We start from the raw sequence: 9,408 nt of genomic DNA on the forward strand, positions 1-9,408 counted from the left end.
TAAAGTGTGAAACAAACAGCCTTTCACTAGCACTTTCTGTAACAAACTTGTTCTGAGCTCAGTCATTGACAGTTCTTGGGTCCCTCTGCTGGACCATGCCTTAAAATGGCAAGCCGATATATCACATTCCAACAGAAATTAGCAGTAGCTAAGTCTCATTCTAGTACTTTGTACTGCTTAGGCATGCCTCGTGCTTGCTGAGCTGTGTCCATGATCCGTGTTGCTCCATTTTTATATACAGTAGATCACTATAATATATTTAATAATATAGTCCATAGCATATGAGACCAAGATACAATGAGTATGATCCATCTAAAATTAACTGTTGCCAGCTCTTACTGAGGGAAATTTAAGCAGGTGCTTAACACTCCCACTGAAATCAATGGGATTTGAAGGATAATATATATCGTTTAACTCCACAGCAGTTAGCAAATATTTATCCTAATGTAAGCAGTAGGTGTTGGAGATATGGTGGAACATAAATAGGTTGTCAGAAGTTATTGAAAAGAAATTATAAAAAATATAGCAAATATGGTTTGCTGCTCCATAACACCAAACTCATTATACATAGCTTAGGGTATCTGAAAACTGAAATACAATTAGAACATACTATTTGAATTGGGAAATTAATAATAGCAGCAAAAATACCGATCATGCTCACTGAAAATGAGTGATTTAAGCAAAATGGTATGTTGCTATGATATCCAGACTTACAGAATTTGTACATTTAAGAGAGTATGGCAAAGAACCATGCTGATTATATAAAGCAAATATTCAAGGCTGGGTAGGGAGCATTTGGCCTTGCTCACATCATCTCTGACCATTAGACATGCTGGTTGGGGCTGATGGGAGTTGAAGTCCAGCAACATCTGGATGGTCAATTGTTTCCCACTCCTGATTTAGGATGATAGCCAGCTAAGTCATACTCAGAACTGAGACCCACTGAATTCAGTGCACTTTAGTCAACATTAAATTTCACTTGTCTACTCTGATTATATATTTATTCATTTACCAGTAGACCTTCACCGTGAGGTCCAAGAGGTGGTCACAACAATTTAAAATGCAATGTTAAAAACCATTTAAAAACTAACAATGGGTCCTGAAAATATACATCTCAGGTAGCAGATGCCAGGGTAAAGAGGTGTGTATAACATTGGGTATTGCCCTTAATTTAGAAGTAAGAGTTTTCTCACTGCTGAAAAATGAAGAATGGGAAAATGACAATGGTAGATATATTATATGGAGTAAATTCGAATTAGTTAAGGTAATTGTTCAACAAGCCTTTTAACTGGAGTTTTCCGATCCCAGGTTGGGAAAATGCTTTTTCTTATTAAGCACTTCAGGATGTTTCATGGTAAATGATTCACAAACAAAATGAATAAGAAAGTTAACTTGTAAATATGAAAACATTGTATGTGTTTGTGTATGCTTATATAAAAGAAAGTCCTTCAGACTGCAATCCTATACATGCTTACTTGGGTGTACATCTCACTTAACTCAAGTGATTTTTGTTTACTGCACAGCAGGAGAAGCTGACCATCTCCTAATCCAGTCTAATATCTCATTATTCTCATTAAACTTGCGCTTAAATCATGGCTTCATCTGTTCAGAATAACTCTGCTTTATAGGTCACCATCTTATCAGTATCATTCAGCAAAAAAGGGGGGAAATTACATTTTACTGGCCACCCATACATTGTGGCCCAGCACACATCCAACAGTACAGTACATCTCCAGACATTTAGGCACAAAATGGGCTTTCAATTTTTTTTTCCAGCTCACAATGTCACAGAAGCTCCTCCACTACAGTAGTACCATCTTGCTCAAACTGAGGCAGAACACTAGCCGTTTGGGGATCTACACCAGAGAAGGGGAATCCCTGGCTCTCAACAATGTTGGACTACAACTCCCATCATCCCTGACCACTGGCCATGTAGGCTGGAGCTGATGGGAGTTGGAGTGAAGCAACATCTAGAGCATGGGTTGGCAAACTAAGGTCCGTGGGCTGGATCAGGCCCAATTGCCTTCTGGATCCGGCCTGTGGACAGTTCGGGAATCGCCACGTGGCTCGCCAGCACACACATTCTTACCCTCTCCCTCACACAGCAGCAACACCTCCTCCCTCCCGGCTTCTTCCCGCCCTGCCTAGAGGAGGAAAGGGGCTGGGCTTTGTTGATGCCCACAGCTCGAGCGGCCGCCATTTTAAGCAGCCCCTCTCCACTGCCCTTTCGTGCGCTGCTCATCGTCCCTCTGCCACAGCAGCCACCAGCCCCTGCCGCTCGCAAGACACAGGTAAGCAGCCACCGGGGCTCATGGTGCTCTTGCATCATCCCCCCCCCCCAAGAAAATATAGTCCGGCCCCCCCACAAGGTCTGAGGGACAGTGGACCGGCCCCTGCTGAAAAAGCTTGCTGACCCCTGATCTAATAATAATAAGAATTTATTATTTATACCCCGCCCATCTGGCTGGGTTTCCCCAGCCACTCTGGGCAGCTTCCAACAAAATATTAAAATACAATAGTCTAGTAAAGCTTCCCTAAACAGGGCTGCCTTCAAATGTCTTCTGAAGTGATGGACATTAGGCAGGAGTTGATAATGCAGGTGCGCTGCGCACAGGTGAGCTGCATGCAAGCTGCTGGCCAGCCCTGTGGAGCCTCCTTTTATTGAGACAAATATGCAAACCAGGCAGATACATTTTGGGCTGTGACCTTTACACATCTTCCGGTCCCGAGATCGTGGAGTTATTTTGGCACCTGTTTCCACCGCGTCATTTTCCCCTTGCACAGTGTATGATGAAGGAGACAAAAGGTCTCAGAGACAAAGGTTACAGACAGGACACCGCGGACTACTAAGACCGCAAAAGGTTAGACAAAGGCAATGGTGTTTAGACAGCCATGGCTTTGTCTGTGAGGGGTGTGTGTGCTCCGCACCCCAATGTCACACGTGCAGGCAGGCTGAGGCCGCCTGCAGGTGGGGAGTGTGCTCCCTCCGGACCCCACTCCCCACTCCGTGATCATCCCTACAGTCTTCTAAAAGTCTGGTAGTTGTTTTTCTCTTTGACATTTGGTGGGAGGGCGTTCCACAGGGCAGGCGCCACTACCAAGAAGGCCCTCTGCCTGCTTCCCTGTAACTTGGCTTCTTGCAGTGAGGGAACCACCAGAAGGCCCTCGGAGTTGGACCTCAGTGTCAGGCAGAACGATGGAGGTGGAGACGCTCCTTCAGGTATACTGGACCAAGACCGTTTAGGGCTTTAAAGGTCAGCACCAACACTTTGAATTGTGCTCAGAAACATACGGGGAGCCAGTGTAGGTCTTTCAGGACCGGTGTTATGTGGTCTCAGCGGCTGCTCCCAGTCACCAGTCTAGCTGCCGCATTCTGGATTAGTTGTAGTTTCCAGGTCCCCTTCAAAGGTAGCCCCGCATAGAGCGCATTGCAGTAGTCCAAGCAAGAGATAACTAGAGCATGCACCACTCTGGCGAGACATTCCATGGGCAGGAAGGGTCTCAGCCTGTGTACCAGGTGGAGCTGGTAGACAGCTGCTCTGGACACAGAATTGACCTGTGCCTCCATGGACAGCTATGAGTCCAGAATGACTCCCAGGCTGCACACCTGGTCCTTCAGGGGCACACTTACCCCATTCAGGACCAGGAAGTCCTCCACACCTGCCTGTCTCCTGTCCCCCCAAAACAGTACTTCTATCTTGTCGGGATTCAACCTCAATTTGTTAGCCGCCACCCATCCTCCAACCGCCTCCAGACACTCGACTCCAGAGAGTGTCACAGGTTCTCCAACCTGGATCCATACATGCCACCATCTCAATGTGCACTTGCCCTTGTCTCAAAGGCTGCACCCCCTGAGAGGCCAGGCAACCCTGCCCTCCTTTCTCAACAGACCCTTACTCACTTTGGCTGAAGGTAGATACATAGGAAAGCCTCCCCAACATTCATAACTCAATGAAGGTTTGTCACCTACCAGTAGCTGCTTCCTCCTCAGGTGTCGCCACTACTTATGTCTACACTTGGATGATGAGGCATGTCCTTGTGGCAAGTGTCCTTGAGCAACTTTTTTGACTCCAAACGTCAAAGGCATAAGTCCTTCCTCGGCACACCAACTTAGCTGAATTACTCCAGTCCACAGGTGAAAGAATTCTGGAAAAGGGTGGGTTGAATCAATGGGGGGGGGGGAGGCAAAGTGCTCTCCACTAACAGCCGGTCCCAATTTCAGACATGGGTTCTACCTTGATCATTCAACATATTTTCTTGTCCTGAGATGAGGAAAAGGGACAGAACAGCCCTGAAAAGAAGAAAACAAAAGCAAAATATTTTTAGCGATCACAATGTTCCTGTTAATGACATTTATTTCAAAGCATTTCTACAATGATTTACAATGTCGTATTTTAAAAATCTCCAAGTGGCATACAGCATAAAACAGTAAAGAATATAATTAACACAAAAATATAACATTAAACCAGTAAATAGCAGTATGAAGCATATAAAAACAAATTAATATTATGGGTCAAGGAAAGCCTGGGCAAAAAGGCATGTTTTTATGAAACATCTGGGGAAACTGATGGCTGCTGTTTCCCACAGAGCAGGAGAAAGGAATTCCATTGTAAAGGGGCATTAGTGGAAAATTAATTTTCTCATATATTTTAGTGGATTGTGCTCTAGAACTATAGATGTTGGAAATTTGAAATTTTAGGAGTTGAATGAAAAATTTCGGCCTAGCTTCATTACATTTTTTTTTTAAAGTGGACTTCTTAGGTTTCCTTTGATAAACTGCTGCTGTTTCAGCTGTCTAAGTGCTTTTGAAGACACCAACTTCCATTTGTATATACAAGTTACTAATAAAGGCCTACCCTTCTATAGATCTACATGAGCACTTAAATTATGTTTGGTGGGAAAGTCTATTCAGCGTACCCTATGGAATATTAAAGAGCGGTGACCCAAAAATGGGAATTTTCTCTTTCGCAGTCACCACCTAAATGAATGCGAGCTGCACAACGACACAATAATAATTAAGACTTTTCCATCAAAGGGGCATTGTCTTCCATTCCAGAGATTCTGTGGGGCTGCGTTCTCTGATTTCCTCCATTTTCTACCCTTTACAATGTATTCATTATGTATTTACTTCACAGAGTTTACATGCACCTGATTGTAAGGAAACAGCAACCACCAAAGTAGTTTACAATAAACGAATAAAGCAATTAAATTATCGGTGGAAACAGTTAAACAACACAATGTCGCCACCGTTTTGCAAGAGACCATACGTATCGTGCTTTTCCGTGTATAAGACTGTTTTTTTATTTTAAAAATTATATTCAGCATTGTGGGTCGTCTTATAGACGGATACAGTCTCCCCCCATTTTCTCAATTTGGAGTCTCCAAAAACAAGGGGCGTCTTATACATGGGGGCATGTGATACTTGGAAAAATACGGTATGTTTTGTCAGGTGGGCCCAACGGCCCTAAGTGGTGCCTATGCCTTCCTCTTTCGTCCTGACATGCCCCATGCTACTCCCCGGGTGCTTGTGAGGAGGCGACCATCACCCTAGGCAGGCAGGCTGGGGGCGAAATCCGGGACGTGCCGCCCCATGGCACCCCTCCAAGGAGCATTTCCTCGCGAGGGAAAAGGCACATGGCAGGTGGCGCTTTGCCCGACGTGCCTTTCCAGAGCAAGAGAAGCATGCATGCCACCCCGCCTTCCTGGGAAGGGCAGGAACTCTGCACATGCGCAGAGGTGCCCGGCCTGTGAGGTCGGAAGCGCCCTTTTTCAACAAAAGGCCCATTTCCAATGCAGATCCTCAAGCTGCTTGAGGGCAAGGGGCAATATTGCAGGGGGGAGCTGCTCTGCCCCCCTCGAGAAGGGCAGCCATGAGGGGGGTCCACACCACAGGCGCGCATGAAGGGCGGAAACACCTCAGGGAAACCAACCCCAAGGGTCTTTTCCTGGCTTGCTTTCTCTCTTTTTGTTTTGTTTTGTTTTGCTGAACAAATCCTGGCTCGGAGGGGGAAGAGGAAGGGGAGCAAGAGAGGCGGGAAAGGGTCTCGCCAGCCCCCCTGCTTCAAGCTGCGGCCTGGTGCGCTGCCTCACCTCCCTCGGCTGCGGCCCGGTTGCCGTGGGCAACGGCCATGTCAGCAAGAGGAAGGCCAGGCCATTGTTTCCTTGTGGGAGGGGCCAGATGTGGGAAAGGGGCGGAGCCTCAGAGCCTGGGCCAGAGAAGGCCGCAGTGAGCCAGTGTGTGGGTGTGTTTATTCATTCAGCGTTGGTTTATTCATCGTTATATTTGCAATGTGTTCTTTATTTTCCAAAATAAATTCTATTAATAACTCCATTGTCCTGCGAGACAGACAGATGCCAACTTTTATTTTTATTTATTGAATTTCAATGCTGCCCTTCATCCGAGGATGACATGTGATGCCCTCCTTCTTTGCATGATTGTTTTCCCAGTAATAATAATAATAATAATAATAATAATAATAATAATAATAATAAATATTTTTATTTATACCCCACCCTGCCTGGCCAGAGCTGGGCTCAGAGCGGCTAACACCAGCAAATTACAGTAAAAACATAATAGGAAAAGGAAAAAAACCAATTTAAAATGCAGCCTCATTTTAAAAGTAGCCCATTGACAAAGAAAAATACAAAGCGTTGATATCTCTCCCCCCCCCCCCTTTTTGAACCAAATCAAGACTTTGCTATAGATACAATAGAAACACAAAAAAGGGAGGTGGGGAAATAGAGAAGGGGAAAGAAAGAAAGATGATGTCGCTGTTGTTGTTGATGATGATGAAAGAATAGAAAAGAGGTTGGGTTTGGAACAGATTGGGATTGGAACAGAAAGCGGAGAATTTAACTTTAAGGCTTTGGGTGGAGATCTTAACTTTAGGGTTTGATCGCAATTAGAAATTCCTACCGCCTTGGAACTCAGTGCTAGTGGGGGAGAGTGGACCAGCGAGAAGGACCTGAATGATAGCGCCGGGACCCAAGGCAGAACTACTCCACATCTCCTGCACCCCCTCTCGGCACCCACCTCTGAATTTGGACCTTGGAACTTCGGCATAGACTTTGGCATAGAACCCAGCTCCGGGGTGTGTGGGGATCTGTATTTGGATAACCACTGAGGAGACTGGCTATATCTGGACGGTGAAAACTGCTCCATTTTTGCTTTATCTCTCTGTCTTATTGCTACCCGGTTCTCACTTATAATTGTGTGATGGCCTGGGATTCCGAGTCTGAGAGCGATCCGGAGGAACCCCAGCCGGCACAGGAGTCCCCGCCTCCAGGGCCGGCTGAACTGGGGCAAGGCCTAGTTGCTGAGGAAACTCAAGAGCAGGCACCAGGTGAAATCATTCAGGCCCCAGAGGTGCTGGAAGACTCAGTGGCTACAGGTGAGCCTCCTCCAGGACCCAGTAACCCTTCGGCCTCTCCTGATCTGCAGAGGCTTAGGGCAGAGAGGCGAAGGGAACTGGTGTCTCCCAGGAGGAGTGCTCGCCTTAAGGCCAAGAGAGGCGGGGCTTCTGGGGGCCGGGACCGCCCCCGGCCTTAGAAGAAGATAAAGGTCAGGCAGCCCGGTCTCAGGTTGCGGGAGCAACGTCGTTGTGAAGTATCTGCTTTACCCAGTCCTTGTTTGGCACTCTCAGTGTGCCTATTCCTCGCCTGGATTCCTGCTTCTGCCTTACCAGTGTTCCTGCTTCCCCGCCTGGATTCCTGCTTCTGCCTTACCAGTGTTCCTGCTTCCCCGCCTGGATTCCTGCTTCTGCCTTACCAGTGTTCCTGCTTCCCCGCCTGGATTCCTGCTTCTGCCTTACCAGTGTTCCTGCTTCCCCACCTGGACTCCTGCTTCTGCCCTACCTCCGTTCCTGCTGACCTGCCCGGCTCCCTGTTGATCTTGGCCTACGGTAATAATACCTCATCCCCCCTGGGACCAGCACAGTTTGCTCCCGCCTCACCCGCACTCCCTCTTTGTTGGGGTGCGTTCGGGAAGATTCAGAGGCCATGGCTGACCAAGCGGCTACATTGTTGGCAATAGCCCAGGAGAACCAGGCCTTGACGCACACCGTGCAGCAGCTCAGTAACGTGGTTGCGGCACTACAGCAGCGTTTGGACGCCCTACCGGCTCCTGGGGCCGACGCCCCGGCTTCTGGCAAGTACCCAGTGGCCTTGCCTGAGAAGTTTGATGGGGCTCCGGCCAGCTTTCCCATGTTCCTTGCCCAGGCCAAGCTGTATATTCAGGGGCGCGCCCGGAACTTCCCCGACGACCGCACCAAGGTGCATTTTTTGATTAGTTTGTTAAAGGACCAGGCGGCCAAGTGGGCGTTGCCGCTGCTCAGGCAAGACTCCCCCTTGCTGGCAGACTACGGGGGGTTTTGCAATCTGTTGGAGGCCGCGTTCGGCAACCCTTTGAAGGGGAGTCAAGCCAACCGGGCGATTCGGCGGTTGAGACAGGGCAAGTCCAAGGTGGCCGCATACACCACAGAATTCCGGCTGCTGGCACAGGACTTGACCTGGAACGACTCTGCTCTTCGGGACCAGTATCTCGAGGGGCTTTCAGATGAGATACTGGACCAGCTGGCCACAATGGAACGCCCCACCACGCTAGACGCTCTTATTCAGCGGAGTCTACAGATAGACGATCGGCTAGAGGACCGGCGTCAGGCTCGGGGCCGCCGGCACCTCCAGTTCTCGGCCCCGGGGTCCACCAGCAGCCCCACAGGCCCAGCTGAGTCATTGGAGGAACCCATGCAGCTTGGGGCAGTGCGGCCACGCCTCTCCCCCGCAGAGAAGTCGCGGCGTCGGGAGGGGAATCTATGTCTCTATTGTGGCGGAAGCAGACACTATGCACGATCCTGTCCTGAGAAACCGCCAACCCCAGTAGCTGATGGCCCTGGCTCCCTGGGGTCCCAAACAGCACAGAATGGGACCGCACCAATCGAATTACAACACCTTATGGTTCCGGTACATCTATACCCTCCAGGAGGGCCATGGATTCTTACCCATGCCCTGGTGGATTCAGGGGCAGCCCGCTCTTATATGGACGCTGCTTTTGCTGCCCAGCATCGGGTGCCACTTCGGAACAAGCCAGAACCGGTACAGGTGGAGGCAATCGACGGACGGCCACTGCGTTCGGGCGCCGTCACTCGAGAGACCCAGCCCCTGGTCCTGTGCCTCCAGCAGCACCGTGAGATGTGAACTCTGGATATTGCCTCCATGCCCCGGTTCCCCCTGGTGCTTGGGATGGACTGGCTAGAGGATCACAATGTGCAGATTGATTGGGTCAAACGGACTGTACACTTCCCAGACCCCAGTTCGTCTGCTGAGACTGAGATGCTAGCAGCTGTGCCCACTGAGGAGGCTGCTGCAACGCTCCCCGCGGAGTACCGGGACTATCACGACGTGTTCGAGGAA

At 48.9% G+C, this 9,408-nt stretch overlaps 1 protein-coding gene across 5 annotated transcripts in view; it reads right to left on the reverse strand.

Moving 5' to 3' along the window:
- The window catches only part of SLCO2B1 (solute carrier organic anion transporter family member 2B1), a 65,464-nt gene extending 59,310 nt beyond the window's left edge, over positions 1-6,154 (reverse strand). For 2 of the 5 annotated variants that reach the window (XM_081909832.1, XM_081909829.1), the window contains exons 1-2: positions 5,931-6,154; positions 3,971-4,291 (exon numbers count right to left, since the gene is read on the reverse strand). The gene's annotated coding sequence lies outside the window, so the exon portion shown is untranslated. Of the gene's footprint in view, positions 1-809; positions 895-3,970; positions 4,292-5,930 lie in introns of all 5 variants that reach the window. The other 3 variants (XM_081909833.1, XM_081909830.1, XM_081909831.1) reach the window with 3 other exon arrangements.
- Between the last annotated feature and the right edge of the window lie 3,254 nt (positions 6,155-9,408).

Source organism: Podarcis melisellensis (genome assembly GCF_964234715.1).
Source record: "Podarcis melisellensis genome assembly, chromosome: 4".
In the NCBI taxonomy this organism is placed as follows: domain Eukaryota; kingdom Metazoa; phylum Chordata; class Lepidosauria; order Squamata; family Lacertidae; genus Podarcis; species Podarcis melisellensis.